This window comes from Ochotona curzoniae, unplaced genomic scaffold (genome assembly GCF_017591425.1).
Source record: "Ochotona curzoniae isolate NIBS_2020 unplaced genomic scaffold, NIBS_Ocur_1.0 contig_1826, whole genome shotgun sequence".
In the NCBI taxonomy this organism is placed as follows: domain Eukaryota; kingdom Metazoa; phylum Chordata; class Mammalia; order Lagomorpha; family Ochotonidae; genus Ochotona; species Ochotona curzoniae.
This window is the reverse complement of record NW_024465210.1, coordinates 25,180-43,575: the sequence shown is the minus strand read 5'-3', so window position 1 is coordinate 43,575 and position 18,396 is coordinate 25,180. Positions and strand designations below refer to the sequence as shown.

At 52.3% G+C, this 18,396-nt stretch overlaps 1 long non-coding RNA gene across 1 annotated transcript; it reads right to left on the bottom strand.

The window, feature by feature from the left end:
* Nucleotides 1-12,315: 12,315 nt before the first annotated feature.
* LOC121148830 lies at nucleotides 12,316-18,037 on the bottom strand. Its single transcript, XR_005882596.1, has 3 exons — nucleotides 17,955-18,037; nucleotides 12,587-12,589; nucleotides 12,316-12,328 (listed from the first exon to the last, which is right to left on the bottom strand). It is a non-coding gene; the product is annotated as an uncharacterized LOC121148830 (long non-coding RNA).
* Nucleotides 18,038-18,396: the final 359 nt, after the last annotated feature.

The following is an 18,396-nucleotide window of genomic DNA, read 5'->3' as shown; positions in this document are numbered from 1 at the left end:
CCTCGAAGGTGCTTCTGTGCCCCCGAACCAGGAGAAGGCCAGGGTCTTTGCCCCCGCCTTGCGGCGGGCACTGTGGCCCCGACCCCGGCGGGGTTCCATCAGTCAGAGGAATCCTCACAAAGTGCCACCTCGATGAGGGTTGAAACCTGCCCATTATCCTGAGATGCGACCCGCCATACCTGTACTGCCGCCAGCTTTTGCCTGGTGAGGACAGGGCAGAGCCATAATTTTACCCCCAGCCGCCAGCCAGCCCCTGCGAGTACTCACCCGCGAAAGGGCTTAGGTGCCCCCGGGCCAGGAAAAGGTCAGGATCTTTCCCACCCATTGCGGCGATGACTGTGACCGAGAACACCCTGGGTTCCGTCAGTCAGAGGCGCCCCAAACGAGTGCCACCTCGATGAGAGTTGAAACCCGGCCCCTTGTCCTGAGACGCGACCCGCCATATCTGTTCTGCCGCAGGCTTTTGGCTAGCGGGGACAGGGGAGAGCCAGGATTTTACCCCCAGCCCCCCGCCGTACCCGCGGGTACTCACCCGCGAGGGTGCTTAGGTGCCCCCAGGCCAGGATAAGGCCGAGGTCTCCGCCCCCGCCTTGCAGTGGGCACTCTGGCCCACACCCTGGCGGGGTTCCCTGCAGCAGAGGGGCCCCCACATAGTGCCACCTCGATGAGGGTTGAAACCCGCCCCTTCTCCTGAGACGCGACCCGCCCTACCTGTTCTGCCACCAGCTTTTGGCAGGCGAGGACAGGAGAGAGCCCGGATTTTACCAACAGGCCTCTGCCAGCCCACGTGATTACTCACCCGCGAGGGGTCTTAGGTGCTCCCAGGCCAGGAGAAGGCCTGGGTCTCTTCCCCCGCCTTTTGGCGTGGACTGTGGCCCAAACCCGGGCGGGGTTCCATCCGGCAGAGGTCCCCCCACAGAGTGCCACCTCAATGAGGGTTGAAATCTGCCCCTTGTCCTGAGACGTGAACTGCCATATTTGTCCTGTCGCCAGCTTTTGGCAGGCGGGGACAGAGGGAGCCAGGATTTTACCCCCAGACCCCCGCCAGCTCCCCGCGGGTACTCACCCGCGAAGGGGCTTAGGTGGCCCCATGCCAGGAGAATGCCGGGGACTGTGGCCTAGACCCTGGCGTGGTTACGTCTGGCAGAGGAGCCCCCATTGAGTGCCACCTCGATGAGGGTTGAAACCCGAAGCTTGTCATGAGACCCAACCCGCCCTACCTGTCCTGCTGCCCGTTATTGCCTGACGGGGACAGGGGAAAGACAGAATTTTACCCCCAGCCACCACCAGCCAACGCCAGCCCACGTGGATACTCACGCGCGACGGGGCTTAGGTGCTCCCGGGCCAGGAGAAGGCCGAGGACTGTGGCCCAGACCCGGGCGGGGACTGTGGACCAGACACCGGCGGGTTTCCGTCCGGCAGAGGCTCCCCCACAGATTGCCACCTCGATGAGGGTTGAAACCCGCCCCTTGTCCTGAGACGCGAACCTCCCTACCTGTCCTGCTGCCAGCTTTTGCCTGACGCGGACAGGGGAGAGCGATGATTTTACTACCAGCCCCCCACAAGCCACCAAGGGTACTAACACGCGAGGAGGCTTGGGTGCACCCGGGCCAGGAGAAGGCCGGGTTCTCTGCCCCCACCTTGTGGCGGGGACTATGTGCGAGACCCAGGCGGGGTTACATCCGGCAGAGGCGCCCCCACCGAGAGCCACCTCGATGAGGGTTGAAAACCGCCCCTTGTCCTGAAACATGACCCATCCTACCAGTCCTGCCGCCAGTTTTTGGCTGGTGGGGACAGGGGAGAGCCAGGATTTTGCCCCCAGCCCCCCGCCAGCCCCTGCGGGTACTCACCCGCGAGGGGGCTTAGGTGCTCCCGGGCCAGGAGAAGGCCGGGGTCTCTGCCCCTGCCTTGTGGCGGGGACTGTGGCCGAGACCCCGGCGGGGTTCTGTCCGGCAGATGTGCCCCAACCGAGTGCTACCTAGATGAGGGTTGAAACCTGCCCCTTGTCCTGAGACGCGACCCACCCTACCTGTCCTGCTGCCAGCTTTTGGCTGTCGGGGACAGGGGATAGCCTGGATTTTATAACCAGCGACCCACCAGTCCCCGCGTGTACTCACACGCGAGGTGACTTAGGTGTGCCCGGGCCAGTGGAAGCCTGCGGTCTCTGCCCCGGCCTTGTGAAGGGGACTGTGTCCGATACCCTGGCAGGGTTCTTTCCGGCAGAGGAGCCCCCACCAAGTGCCACATCGATGAGGGTTGAAACCCGCCCCTTGCCCTGAAACATGACCGGTCATACCTGTCCTGCCGCCAGCTTTGGCTGGCGGGGACAGGGAGAGCTAGGATTTTGCGCCCAGTCCCCCGCCAGTCCCCGCGGGTACTCACCCTTGAGGGTGCTTAGGTGCCCCCGGGCAAGGAGAAGGCCGGGGTCTCTGCCCCCGCCTTGCGCCGATGACTGTGACCCAGAACCCGGCGGGGTTGCGTCCGGCAGAGGCGCCCCACAGAGTGCCACCTTGATGAGGGTTGAAACCCGCCCCTTGTCCTGAGACGCAACCCGCCCTAAGTGTCCTGCCACCAGCTTTTGGCTGTCGGGGACAGGAGAGAGCCAGGATTTTACTCCCAGCCCGCCGCAAGCCCCTGCAGGGACTCACCCGCGACGGTGCTTAGGTGCCCCCGGGACAGGAGAAGGCCGGGGTATCTGCCCCCGCCAAGTGGCAGGGACTGTGGCCCAGACCCCGGTGGGTTCCGTCCATCAGAGGAGTCCCCACAGAGTGCCACCTCGATGAGGGTTGAAACCTGCCCATTATTCTGAGACGCGACCTGGCATACCTGTCCAGCTGCCAGCTTTTGGCTGGCGGGAACATTGGAGAGCCAGGATTTCAACCCCAGCACCCCGCCAGAACCCATGGGTACTGACTCGAGAGGCAGCTAATGTGACCCCGTGCCAGGAGAAGGCCAGGGTCTCTGCCCCCGCCTTGCGGCGATAACTGTGGCCCAGACCCCGGCGGGGTTCCGTCCGGCAGAGGCGCCCCAATCGAGTGCCACCTTGATGAGGGTTGATACCCGCCCCTTGTAATGAGACGCCACCCGCCCTACCTGTCCTGCCACCAGCTTTTGCCTGGCAGGTATATGGGCGAGCCAGGATTTAACCCACAGCCCCCCGTCAGATCCTGCGGGTACTCACCCCCGAGGCGGCTTTGGTGCACACGGTCCAGGAGAAGGCCGGGGTCTCTGTCCCCACCTTGCGGCGATGACTGTGGCCCAGAACTCCGTGGGGTTCCGTCCGACAAAGGTGCCTCAACCTAGTGCCAACTTGATGAGGTTTGAAACCCGCCCCTTTTCCTGAGACGCGAACCGCCCTACCTGTCCTGCCGCCAGCTTTTGGCTGGCAGGTACATGAGCGAGCCAGGATTTTACCCCCAGGCCCCCGCCAGTCCCCGCGGGTACTCACCCGCGAGGGGGCTTAGGTTCCCCCGGGTTAAGAGAAGGCCGAGGTCTCTACCCCTGCCTTGCAGCGTGCACTGTGGCCGAGACCCCGGCGTGGTTCCGTCCGGTAAAGGCGCCCCAAGACAGGGCCACTTTGATAAGGTTTGAAACCCGCCCATTGTCCTGAAACGGGACTCGCCATACCTCTCCTGCCGCCAGATTTTGGCTGGCGGGGACAGTGGAGAGCCCAGATTTTACGCCCAGAGCCCCGCCAGCCGCTGCGGGCACTCCCCCGCGAGGGTGTTTCGGTGCCACCGGGCCAGGAAAAGGCTGGTGTCTCTGCCCACGCCTTGCGGCCGGGACTGTGGCCTAGTCCCAGGCGGGGATCAGTCCGGCTGATCGCCCCCACAGAGTGCCACCTCGATGAGTGTTGAAACCCGCCCCTTGTCCTGAGATGCGACCCGCCCTACCTGTCTTGCCACCAGCTTTTGCCTGGCGGGGACATGGCAGAGCCAGGATTTTACCCACAGCCCAACGCCAGTCCATGTGGGTACTCACCCGCGAGGCGCCTTAGGTGCCCCTGGGCCAGGAGAAGGCAGGGACTGTGGCCCAGACCCCAGTGGTGTTCCGTCAGGCAGAGGCCTCCCAATCGAATGCCACCTCCATGAGGGTTGAAACCCGCCCCTTGTTTTGAGACGCAACTCGCCCTACCTGTCCTGCTGCCAGCTTTTGGCTCTTGAGGACAGGGGATAGCCTGGATTTTAACCCCAGCGTCCCGCCAGTCCCCGCGTGTACTCACACGCGAGGGGACATAGGTGCGCCTGGGCAAGTGGAAGGCCAGGGTCTCTGCCCCCGCCACGTAGGGCTCAGACACCGCCACTCACAGCACATCTTAAAACCTGGAATGAGTTCTGTATTCAGTTCCTCAAAGCAACTTGATTGCTGTCCCTTGGTTCTGATGAAGGATTTGAAGACAGTTGTTCCTCTGAATGCTTGAGAAGAAATGTCCAGACTAACCACTCTCTCCCTCCACCACATCTCATACAGAACCATTGTGACATCACTATATGCTGTCTTCTACCTCAGCAGCACATCTCACCTTTGACCCCCACTTGCTTCCCAACATGCCACTGACACACAGCAGCTGGGAAACTGGGACATGTGGGCCATGCTAAAGTATAGCCACAATTTATATTAAAAAATTCTAAAAATGCATACGCTAACAAGACGTAAGTCAAAGAAATGAATCGCAAGAATGGCATAAGCCTGGCTTTCTTGCCGCTGAATTAGGATAAAGGCTTCATTCAATCTAACTGTGTAAATGATTGTGGGTGGGAAGCAGAGCTGTCAGGATTAGAACCAGTGACCATGTGGGATCCCCCGACCATTTAAGATGAGGACTCTAGCCACTAGCCCACCACGCTGGGACGACCAAATGTATTTTCTCCTCAGCACTTTATTGCCAAACTTTCCATGGTGACATGGCAAGGAAAGACCCTCAATTTTAGACATGTGCGCCTAGTCTACATTCACGGGACATCAAACAAGACCTACAGCCGATGACACATTCAAACCAAATGCCATGTCAGAAAGGAGGGACATAATGCTGTAACTGAAAGAATGAAATTGCACACAGGATTGGTAGTGTTCAATAAAAGCTCACTTATCAATGAAGCCAAAATAATAGCGTCCCTAAGAAACAGAAGTGGATAGAAACATCAAAACCCAGCAGCTATACAAAAGCTGTTTATAGATATACTGAATAAGGACACAGATATACTGAATAATCACTGGCATCATAAGCTAATGCTGATGTAGATTATCTTTAAGTATAGGTACGAGGGTCATAGGAAGGAAAGAGTAGGAATGTTATGGAAGAAGGTGAAGACCATATTGTTTCACTTCAACGATATAGCAGAGTGCAGGTGATGTATGTTCTGCAACCCCAAGAGGCATATTGGCTCAATTGGTTGAACAACACCAACTACATGTTCGCTGTGCACAAAAAGAAAAGTGCACACAACTGAAAGGGAAGTAGACAGTAGATCTCCTATGCTCACTTGAAGGGAAATGAGCAGGGGTAAGTAGCCTCTGTAGCCAAAGGCAAAACAGACTGCCATACAACAATCTCCTAGCAGAAATATTGAATTAATGACAAACCCATTCATGGTTTTTAGGTGACCTACGTAATTGCATCTGCATCAATCTATGCTGCCTTTGGACAACTACCACGATGGTGACGTTCCAGGCATCTGCTGCACCTGAAAACCCAATCGTGTGCATTGAGACACTGTGGAAAAACTTAGATGTGTCAAAGAGAATATGTGAAGCTCAACGATGCAGATTACAAAATTCTACCCACTACGAATAACAGATGTTAAATTATTGGCAATGCCAATAAGCCAACTCATGCATATTCAGCCAGAGCACATGCGCTTTGACTTTTCTCAATGCAGTGGCTGTCCAGAAGATACTGTCCACCACTCCTTTGTCTCAGTTGATGGCAGGGCAGCAGGAGTTGCATTTCGTCACTGGTGTGTAGTAATAATAAATACTTTAGAAGACACGGTATGGATGCCTATGTGTTTGGATACATATTTGCATGTGTCTTCTTCTTATTTATTTCACCTGCCAGATGACTTTAAATTTAAGCATTGCTTAATTTAAACAATGAATCCTTTTCCGTTTAATTGAAAAAGAAATGAAGTCTTCTGCTGCTCTCAAGGACATGCCAGACGTGCCTTTTTCTATGCATTTTCTTTCAAGAAAATTTAGGGTGAAAAAATACCCAGTTACAACACAAAGCTTCTACAATGCAAATGGTCCAGAGCCATGAGTTCACAAACATGCTCTGAATGAACGAAGGGGATTATTACCCAATGATCAGAAAGCTTTACATGGGGTAGCACATGTTGCCAAATGAATGACACAACTGCAGAAACCTTCTATTTTGAGAAATAACCAGTGCTGCTTTCACAATATTCCTGAAAACTGTGAACTCCCATACAGCTGATTCAGGCTAATGCATCACACTGACTTGCTTTATGATATAATCCTCGACTCGAGGCCGTGACTTAAAATAGCCACCAATTTTACGTGTGTGTGTGTGTGTGTTTGGATTCTATTTAAATTGTGTCCACTAAATACGTATATGTATGAAAGTATGTGTAGATGCAAATATTCTCTGGCACAAAACAAGACTGGGGTCTTGAAAATATCAAAACCTACCAGCTTCTCAGAGCAGCATGGATTGAAACTGGAGACAGTTAAGTACAAACAGAAAATATCTCAGCATACAAAGGATCAGAATCTAAACCTCATGCTGATGAATGAAAACTGAGTTACCAAAATTGTGAGGTAATCTATGAAGAAATATTCCTGGAATAAGTAAAGTCATCAATCTCAATAGATCATATAAAACCTGAGAGACGAATTTAGGGTAGTACAAAAATACATATGTAATCATAGCCCAGAACCAAACCTAGGACATGTCTATGATATTAAGCCATCTCTTCATCTGAAAGTGCCTAACAAAGCTAGCAAATAGAATCAATATATGGATGATTTTGATTCGGCCAGCTGTGATACAAACAGAGGGACAAGAGCTCTTAAACTATCAATGGGTCAATGAGACAGTTCTCATGAAAATGTACAATCCTTACTCCATCAGGGACACACTTCAGAGTGCGAGAAGAAACACAAAACTGTAAAACAGGCAGCAGCAAGGAAATGGTGGCCCAGACATTCATCAAACCATCAGGAATGATTACAAGCAGGTACATGGCTCAATTCAGAAGAGATTTCTGGAAAGGAAAATTCTCCTCATCATACTCAAGGCATAACTAAAAACATCAATGGCTCTATTGTCAAGGAAGAGTGCAAATTGAATCCTCCCTGCAACAACAAGCAAAACTCAAGGCCTGGATGAGCACACTGCTGAATTCTTACAAATGGGTCAGGAAGAACTAGTCTCAAGCCTGCATAAGACCAGAAAACAGCAGTCAGAAAGACAAAATCCTTCAAAATGCCTTCCATCATCACCTTCATATCAAAACTGGAAAGAAGGACAACATCACAACAAATATACACCAATATTCCTTATGAACACAAGTGCAAAATCCTCCAGAAGACATCACATTCTCCACCTGAACATACAACAGAAGGTGGATTCAGCAGATCTAGGTGGGATCTCTAAATTTCACGCAGGGATGCCTAAACTTTACAAATTCCCAGAAGATGAAACACATTGCAGTATGCATAGTTACTCCTCATGAGAAGTAGACAAGACAGGAACAGTTCAATCTACCTTCTCAATATGGTAGTAGACTACAATGCCATGATACCCTTAGAGCAGAAAGCTAAGGTTGTATCTGCTATCAGACTTCTCCACCTTGCCGAGACATTAGAGAAAAATATTTGAACAGTAAAATGGGGCAGACAGAAGTGGGAAAAATGTTGGGCATTTATCTCATAACAACTGCATTATACAGGATATTATCACCAAAAATTATACATTTCATGCCACTTTGTGCCAATGCTTACCACACATGTCTCTGTGCTCCTCAGATGCTGAGCAGGGCTCACTCTACTGTGTGCTCGAAGATACTGCACACAAGGAACTGTAGCAGTGTGTCTCTACTGAGAACCTGAAATACTATAGTCAAGGCTGTCTTGGTGCAACTATGCCCTCCCTTAAGATGAGGACACAGTCCCCGTCACAAGGCGGGGTCAGAGACCCCGGCCTTCTCCTGGCCCGGGTGCACCTAAGTCCCCTCGCGTGTGAGTACCCGCGGGGACTGGCGTGGCGCTGGGGGTAAAATCCTGTCTCTCCCCTGTCCCCGCCAGCCAAAACCTGGCGGCAGGACATGTAGGGCGGGTCACGTCTCAGGAAAAGGGTCAGGTTTCAACCCTCATCGAGGTGGCACTCAGTGGGGCACCTCTGCCGGACGGATCCCCGCTGGGGTCTTGGCCACAGTCCCCGCTACAAGGCGGGCATAGAGACCCAGGCCTTCTCCTGGCCCGGGTGCACTAAGAACCCTTGCGGGTTAGTACCCGCGGGGACTGGCGGCAGCCGGGGATAAAATCCTGGCTCTCCCCTATCCCCGCCAGCCAAATTCTGGTGGCAGGACAGGTAGGGCGTCTCACGCCTCAGGACCTGGGGCCGGGTTTCAACCCTCATAGAGTTGGCACTCAGTGGGGGCGCCTATGACGGAGGGAATCCCGCCGGGTTCTCGGTCACAGTCATCGCCACAATGGTTGGGCTGAGACCCTGGCCTTCTCCTGGCCCGGTTGCACCGAAGCCCCCTCGCGGATGAGTACCCGTGGGGACTGGCGGTGGGCTGGCGGTAAAATCCTGGCTCTCCCCTGTCCCCACCAGCGAAAAGCTGGCAGCAGGGCATGTAGAGCTGGTCGCGTCTCAGGACAAGTAGCAAGTTTCAACCCTCATGGAGGTGGCACTCGGTGGAGCCCCTCTGCCGGACGGAACCCGCTGTGCTCTGGGCCACAGTCCCTGCCAAAAAGTGCGGGCAGAGAACCCTGGCTTCTCCTGGCCTGGGGGCACCTAAGCCCCCTCGCAGGAGAGTAGCGCAGGTGTTGGCGGGGGGCTGGGGGTAAAATCCTGGCTCTCCCCTGTCCCCGCCCCCAAAAACTGGCGGCAGGACAGGCTGGGCCTGTCGAGTCTCAGGACAAGGGGCGGGTTTCAACCCTCATCGAGGTGGCTCTCGCTGTGGGCGCCTCTGCCGGACGGAACCACGCTTGGGTCTCGGACATAGTCCCCTCCACAACGTGGGGGCAGAGACCCTGGCCTTCTCCTGGCCCGGGAGCACATAAGCCCCCTCGCGTTTGAGTACTCGTGGCGACTGGCAGGGGGTTGCGGGCAAAATCCTGGCTCTCCCCTGTCCCCGCCAGCCAAAAGCTGGCAGCAGGACAGCTATGGCGGGTCACGTCTCAGGACAATGGGTGGGTTTCAACCCTCATCGACGTGGCAATCTGTGATGACGCCTCTGCCGGACGGAACCCCGCCTGGGTCTGGGCCACAGTCCCCGCTGCAAGTTGGGGGAAGAGACCCCAGCCTTCTCCTGGCCCGGGGGAACCTAAGCCCCCTCACGAGTGAGTAATAGTGGGGGCTCTCGGGGGTCTGCTGGTAAAATCCTGGCTCTCCTTTGCCCTTGCCAGTCAAAAGCCGGCGGCAGGACAGGTAGGGTGGGTCATGTCTCAGGACAAGTTCCGGGTTTCAACCCTCATCGAGGTGGCACTCGTTGGGGGCGCCTCTGCCGGAAGGACCCCGCCGGGTTCGTGGCCACAGTCATCACTGGAAGGTGGGGGCAGAGACCCCGGCCTTCTCCTGACCCAGAGTCACCAAAGCCCCCTCGCGGGTGAGTACCCGCAGGGGCTGTCGGGGGTCTGGGGGTAAATTCCTGGCTCTCCCCTGTCCCCGCCAGGCAAAAGCTGGCAGCAGGACAGGTAAGGCTGTTCGCGTCTCAGGACAAGGGGCGGGTTTCAACACTCATCGAGGAGGCACTCGGTTGGGGCGCCTCTGATGGACGGAACACCGCCGGGGTCTGGGCTACAGTCCCCGGCCTACTCCTGGCCCGGTGGCACCAAAGCCGGCTCGGGGGTGAGTACCTGTGGGGGCTGGCGGATGCCTGGGGTAAAATCCTGGCTCTCCCCTGTACCTGCCAGGCAAAAGCTGGCGGCAGGACAGGTATAGAGGGTCGCATCTCAGGACAAGGGGTGGGTTTCAACCCTCATCAAGGTTGCACTATGTGGCAGAGACCCAGGCCTTCTCCTGGCCCTGGGGCAATAAGCCCCCTCGCGTGTGAATACCCACGGGGTCTGGCGTGGGCCTGGGGGTAAAATCCTGGCTCTCCCCTGTCAGCGCCAGCCAAAAGCTGGCGGCAGGACATGTAAGGCGGGTCATGTCTGAGGACAAGGGGCGGGATTCAACCCTCATCGAGGTGGCTCTCGGTAGGGGCGCCTCTGCTGGTTGGAACTCCGCCGGGGTCTCGGACACAGTCCCGGCCACAAGGCGGGGGCAGAGACCCCGGCCTTCTCCTGGGCCGGGGGTACATAAGACCCCTCGCGGGTGATTACCCGCAGGGATTTTTTTTGGGCTGGTGGTAAAATCCTGGCTCTCCTCTGTCCCCGCCAGCCAAAAGCTGGCGGCAGGACAGGTAGGGCGGGTCATGTCTCAGGACAAGGGACGGGTTTCAACCCTCATTGAGGTGGCTCTCGGTGGGGGCGCCTCTGCTGGACGGAACCCCGCCGGGTTCTTGGCCACAGTCCCTGCCGCAAGGCGGGGGCAGAGACCCAGGGCTTGCGCGGCCAGTGCTCCAAATGGTGCCAAGCTCTTCCTGATGGCCTCCCAGTGGCGAGCTCTGGGCTTTTGATGATATGAAATAGGTGATTTGTGACACCCAAAAAAAGATAGCGTTAGTGTAGGTGAGAAACTAATTTCTCCTGATTCCCAGAAACCGGGACATGAAACCTTAATGTAAGTGCGGGACTGAGAGCTGAATTTTCGGACTAAGCAAACCTTAGTCCACTAGCATGACTGGAACACAGGGGGCAACACAGGACATGCCCAGCTTGGTTTTGGCTCCAACTGGTCCACATTAAGCACAGAGTTGAGCCACAGTGTCTAAGGCAGGGTCATGACAGGTGGATGGGGCTGTGGCAGGGTCTGGATACAGCTGTCCTCTCCCTTGGCACAAATGTGGATTGGGAAAAGATGTACTGGGCCGGGCCAGACAGTAATACCTTCTGGTGCTTTAGAGTGCCAGGGTGGATGTGGGATGGACTAGGCTAGGTCCCAACCTCAACTTAGCCATATACGAGCTATATGGGGGCATGGATGACCGTGGCTGGGCTGAAACACTCTACAGCAAGAACCAGAAATGGATGATGGACAGTTAGGAAAGACCACTGTTCCTGCTAGGACAAGAGGCGAACTGGCACATGGACCCACTGATATGCGCGAAACCTGGCACATGAAGGGGTTCTGATGGAGGAGCTCAGGCAACTCCTCTGGCAGGACACAGACCCTGCAGGTCAGCGGAAGCAACATGCAAGGCAACAGCCAAGATGTCATAGAAAGTGTCCCACTGGCATGCATTTGGCATGGGTCGGGGGCAGACCAGGCTGAATCTGTTCATGTCATCCACTGGTAAATCTGATCGCCAGAACAGAGTGTGGGTCGAACCAGGTCCGGTCGTGACAAAAGCAACACACAAGCTGGAATGCCAAGGTGAGGTAGCCTGAGCCGGATGCAGCCGCAGCACCCAACCAACACACGTGAGAACCAGGAAAGGAGGCGGCAGAGCTGACAGGAGAAAAAGGGGAGGTTCCCTAGCTGAACAGCAACTTACACTGAGGATCGTGAGCTGGGTGGGGGGTAGACTAGACCAGGCAGGGACACAGCGCCTGTGCACCTCATGTGGACCAGATTGGATGAAAACCAGGCTGGGCTGACTATTCCCACTGGAGCAAGCTACAATCAGAGTTGGTGAGGGTTGTTGGGGCTTAGTTGTAGCACCAGCTAGCGGAAGCTGGTACAAAGGGTTAGACACATTGAGTTGAACCACAGGGCCAACTGGAGAGGGCACAACTGGAATTGGAGCGACCTGGGAGGGAAATAGTGGGTTCCTCCCTCGTGGGTCATCACCTTCCATGGGAGGGCATGGGAACTAGGACAGGGGCTGGGGTGGCTAGACAGACACCCAACAATATCTGTTAGGGACAGTAGGAGGAGATGGTTGGATGAAAGTAGGTTGCAATACCTGTTGACAAGAATATGAACAGAAGGGTACTTGGGACAGACTGGGCTAGTATGCCATATATACTGGCAAGCCAGGGTAGGAGGTGGGCCTGGTTGAGGTTACTGTGGGCCGCCCTGACTGGGCTGCAACTTCTACTGGTACATGCGAGGGACAAGTGCATCCAGGGTGGAACCAGGTGGGACTGCAAGAGGACACGGGTGGAAACAGAACCCGGCCCAGCAACTGCTGCCGCCAGCTGATCGGGGCGGCGGACTGTGCCGGGCCCTATGCTACTAGAACAGCAGGAATCTGGACTGGGAATACCCCAAAATTTCTTTGAGGATCTCCCCATTTGAGACACCGGACTTGGAGTCCTAACCAGGGAAAGACAGGACAAGTCAAGCAACAACCTCAGCCATCTGTTGGCAGCAGAGACTGGGCAAATGGAGACTCTAGAGGAGACTGTGTCAATCAATGGACTCTTCAATGACCACATCATGCTTGGGGTGGAGAGACTGGCAGTGACCCATGAATGGTGAACTATTGGAACCACTTGATCGAGTATCTCGGAGCGTGCCCCACACCCGAGACTTGGGGTGGGCGGCAGACTGGGTGGCCCTTCTTCCTCTATATCCCCCTTTAGGCCTTGAACCTTTTTTACACCTATTAAATTTGTAAGGATTGTCAAAAATAAAAAAATAAATAAAATTAAAAAAAAAAGAAAATGTTTTTTGAATGCAATAATAAAAGTATTTGTTCACTCATTGCTCTTTTCTTTTCATCTTTGTTCTCCTTCCACCACAAGTAGCAGCACCCCTGCTTGTCTTTCAGATGTCAGTACCAGACTACCCTTTGCCAAAGACTATTCCCAGACATACTTGTCACAGTCTTTGCAGCTGGTGCACAATTTGTTCCTTCCAGATGCTTTGTCTTTTGCTTGTGCTTCATCGTCCCAACAGTTGGGAATTACTCAAAGCTGCTGCTTGCCCCATAAAGTCTTGCTGTTATAGTCAACAAATTGTAAAACGTAACAATATTAGAATAATCAAAAACAATACATGTCAACGATATCCTCTCCAATAGTTGCCTAATGTCCTGCTCGCTACTCAGCACAGAGTCAGGAATGTTATAAGTTCTCACCAAGGTGCCAGAAACATTCTATCAATGATTGAAGATGTCACTCCATTCCAAAGGTCTAGCCAATAGTTTCAGGATGACAGTTCTGCCAGAGCCGAATTTATATGTGATTTATTTCTTCGAATGGAAAGCTAGTGTTGATTTTAATGTATCTATCATTTCTTGAAACCAAGAGGAGAAGATAGAGAAATTAAATTATTTGATGTGAGACCATGATATGACCCATATGCTTTGATTTAGAACCATGATTATTCCTGTGTCACAGAAGATATTGAATATTAGTAGTTGCATTGTCTAAATTTTACATAAATATAAATGTGCTAATAAAAGCAACATGTCCATTTTGCTTGAAAAACAAAACAAAGCACCTACTGCTTGAAAAAATACACAAAGCATGTGTGTATCAAAATGTCACATATATCTAAATAGTGTGAAATATTTGAATGTCTGTGTAATTTTTAAGAAGCTACATATTAATTCCCTTTAATTATGAGGTAAGAGAATCAAGATGGAGGATCCGTTAGGGACTGTTTAAATGGACAGAAAAACATTTAATCAGGATGAAGTAGAGCGAACACGTTCCAGGAAATAGAAGAGAGAAGACAACTGCAAGAGGGTACCTGGACATTGTCAGACACAGGAAAGCAAAGGACACAACGGTGTGGTGTTGCAGTGACTGATACTCCAGTGGCATTCAGCTAACCGGCAATCTGAACGCCACCAGCAACCAGAACTCCACCAGCAAGTAGGAGGGAAGGGAATTTCACTGGGAGCTTGGGAGGTGAACCCAAAGGACCATCCATTTTGCTGATTCATTTAATTTGACCAGGAACAGAGACAAAGTAGCAGATCACAAATGAGCGGTATGAGAAAAGCATGGATTTCACAGCCCATTTAGACTCCAAGAGCTGAACTGGGCACCATTTTGCATAAGGAGGCAAACGCACAAGAAAGGACTGACCATACGCTGAGCTGTGAGTGAAATCACTTCTGAGTCAGGGACATGCATCAGCATGGCATTCTACAGGTTCCACCCAAGACAGGTCTGGGTGCCTTCAGATCTGATGGGCAGAAGATCCAGAACTGAAGCATTGGTATGTCATGCACCATTGCATATACTGTGGCAATAACTTTAGGACTGCAAGGGACAACAGTGGACTGCACATGTGCTGAGCTTATGAGAACTCAGTGATTTTCATGGATTGCAATGGTCCTGCAGGAACATAATACCGACTATGGCAGGTTCTGGCAAGATCAGTGCCACCAACCATCTCACTCTATAGGATACCTGGTGTGTCTCTATTCCTGGGACCTGTTCCAACCTAAAGTAGGAAAAATGGTGCAGAGACAATGGTGCAACTTCAGCATGGTATCATGGAAGTGGAGATTGGTGAGCCAGCATTTGGGAAGTTCTTGGTGGACATCTAACATCTAACTACAGGGTTCTTGGTGAAAAAATAATATAAGAACGCATAGCTGGACCTCTGAGTGACCCTCTGAATGCCACCTTAATATGCTTCCTCTCTATCTCTGCTACTTTTTCTGTTTTGGTGGTTCTCCAAGTGTCAGTTTGCCTTCATCCTGTCTTCTCTTATTGTCTTGTATTTTATCCACGCTGCTTCACCTTGCATAATCCTTCTTCATGTGATTAACTATGTCTCCAATATACAAATATACTACAATATAACTCTCAGTTATTTTCGTTTACATGTCTCTTGGAGTGATGGGAAAACTCATCTCCAATGTGTATGGAATGACACATCTACTAGTATTAGTATCCAAGGATCACATGCCTAGTTTTCTTCAATTTCTAACTCTTATTATCAGGTTGAAACAAGTGGCAGAATTATCCTGCCATAACATCAAAAGTCTGTACCATGGCTCATGAGTGCTTCGGTATAAATAAAGTGAATAGCTTTCTTGTATTGTCCATCATGATCCTGGAACTGTATTAGCCTGTTTTGTTCCTCTTTGTGCCTCATCCCTACACCCTTTGAGAGTTCTGAGCTCAGCTGGAGCTGATTTCTGGCAGCAATGGAACCAGGGCAGCCTTGTGCTCCACATGGGGCTCTGCCATGCACCTGAGGGCCGTAAGGACTACATAGCTCTCAGCCATAGATCTGAGGTGTGAGCAGACCACATGGTATTCTGTCTCTAATTTGAAAGCTCTAGCATCATGTGTTGTGCCAGCATGCATCTGAGGGCAGTGTGGCTCACCAGGGAATTTGTTATGAATCTGAGGAATGTGCAGATCACTTGGGGCTCTTCCATAGATCTGAGAAGCATGCACAACACACAGGACTCTGCATGGATCTGAGGGCTGTGTGGACTACCAGGGGATCTGACATGGGCTTAAGGGAGTATGGCTCACATGGGATTCTGCCATGGATCAGAGCAGCGTGCAAACAAAATGTGGTTTCCCCATGATCTGAGGGATGTATGGCTTATGATGGTCACTTACATGTACCTGAGTGATGTATGTACAACATGGGCTCTGCCATTAATCTGAGGGCTGTGGCGACTACATGGGCTCTGCCTTGGATATGAGGAGCATGTAAAGCATACAGGGCTCAGCCATGGATCAAGGGCTGTGCGGATCACCTGGGCTCTGCCATGGACCTGAGGTGCATGTGGCTTATGCAAGATTCTGTCATGGATTTGAGTGGAGTTGGATCACCCAGTGTGTGGCTCATGAAGGACTGTGTCATGGACCTGAGGGCCATGAGGTTCATCCAGGATGTTGCCATGGATCTTCATTCCCCGAGGACCATATAGGGCTCTGCCATCACATGAGGATTGTGCATCTCACTTTTTATTCTACTATGGATCAGAAGAGCTTATGTCTCACACAGGGCTATGCCATGTATCTGAGGGGCATGAGGACCACGTGAGACTCTGCTTGAATCTCAGGAGTGTGAGGAGCACCTCCATGTCTACCATGGATCAGAGGGTTGTGAAGGCTAATTGAGGCTCTACTGTAAATTTGTGGTTCATGCAGCACAGAGAGGCCATGGATATGAGGTGTGTGAGCAAAACATAAGGATTTGATAGAGATCAGAAGAGTGTGTGGACCCCCTGGGTCTCTGCAATGAATCTGACGACCATGAGAATGGCAAGGAGCTCTGTTATGCATTTCAGGGCTGTTTGGGATCACATGGGTCCTATCATAGATAAGGGCCATAAGGACGACATGGAGCTCTGCATTGGATCTGAGAGATGTGCAATTCAAGTTGGGACTCTGCCATGAATTTGAGAGCCGTGCAGACCACATAGGGATCTGCTATTATCTGAGGGCTGTATGGACCACATGGTTCTTTGCCATGTATCTGGGGGTTGTGTGGTTCCCAAGAAACTCCTTTGGATTTATGGGGCATGTGTGCCACATGGTGCTATTCCATGGATCTCAGGCATGTGTGAACCACTGTAGGCTCTGCCATGGATTTGAAGTCTGTGTAGCTCAAGTGGGGATTTTCCATGCACCTGAGGACTGTGATGACCATGGTTTTCAGGGGTGTGTGGCTCATTCAGGGCTCTGTCATGGATGTGTGTGCAATGCAAGCCACATTTGGCTCTGCATGGATCTCAGGTTTGTGAGGACCACATGGCGATGAGACATGAATTTGAAAGGAATATGACTCACTCACGGTTCTGCCATGGATTAGAGGGGTATTCAGATCACCTGGATAAATGCAAAGTCCTGCCATGGATCTGAGGGACATGCTGACCCTCTGATTCTCTGCCATGGATCTGAGGGGAGCATTGGTCACATGGGTCAATGCCATGGACTGGAGGACTGTGTGGATCACACTGGGGTCTTGTATGGTTTTAAGGTCTTTGCAGTTGTGCGGGGCTCTGCCATGCATTTGAATGCCTTTTGGCAACTGTGAGTTTCTTCCATGTATCTGAGAGATGCGTGAGCCACATGGCGGTCTTTGCAATGGATCAAAAGCCTTCGGATAGATATGGGCTCTGCCATTCATGTGAGGGCCGTGAGGACCACATCGGTTTCAATCATAGATGTGAGTGGTCTGTGAACCACATGGGGCTCAGGCATGATTTAGAGTGGAGTGCAGCTCACACCAGATAATGTCATGGAAATGAGGCTTTTCAAGACCACATGGAGTTCTGCCTCAGATCTGTGGAACATGAAAACACACAGGGTAGTGTATTTTATGTGAGGGCTCTGTGGATGATTTGGGGATCTGCCACGTTATGAGGGGCCTACACCTTATACTAGGCGCTACCATGGGTCTGAGCGGGGTGTGTGTCACGGAGGTCTCCAGCAGGGATCTGCGGGCTGTATGCCTCATTCAGGTGCCTGTCATGGATCTGAATTGTGTGCAGACCTCTTGGGTCTCTGCCATCAATCTGGGGATCTTGCAAAGCATATGGAGTTGTGCCATAGCATAAAAGTTGTGCAATTCACTTCTTGTTCTGTCATTGTTCTGAGACTCTCAGCCTATATAGGGCTATGCCATGAATATGCGCAGTCTGTGGACTACCCTGGGAGGCCACAAATATGAGGGTAATGTAGACCCCATACTCTCTTTGTGAGAGATCCAAAGGGTGCGCAGACCACATTGCTCTCTGCCATAAATCAGGGCCATGAGAATGGCAAGAGGCTCTGCCATTCATCACCCATTGATTCCAATGGAAGTAAGCGTTGAAAACAGAACCAACTCAGCAATTGCCACCACCAACTGTTCAGGACAATGGACTGTGCTGGGCCCTGTGTTTGCTAGAACATACAAGAATTTGGTCTGGGAACACCTCAGATTAAGTTTCTCTGGGGATCTCCCATATTGAATCTCCAGACTCAGAACCCTAAGCAAGAAAAGCCAGAAGACAGAAGTCAATCAACCACGTCATCTATATGCTGGCAGTGAAATACTGGGCTAATGGAGACTCTATCATGGATTATGTCAATCAGCGTATTCTTCAGTGACCTCATCGAGGTTGGAGTGGCGATAATGGCAGAGAGTCATAACTGTTGAAGTATCAAAACGACTTGAGCAAGTATCTCAGAGCATGCCCCATATCTGGGACTTGGGATGGATGCGAAAGTGGGTTGGGCTTGTCT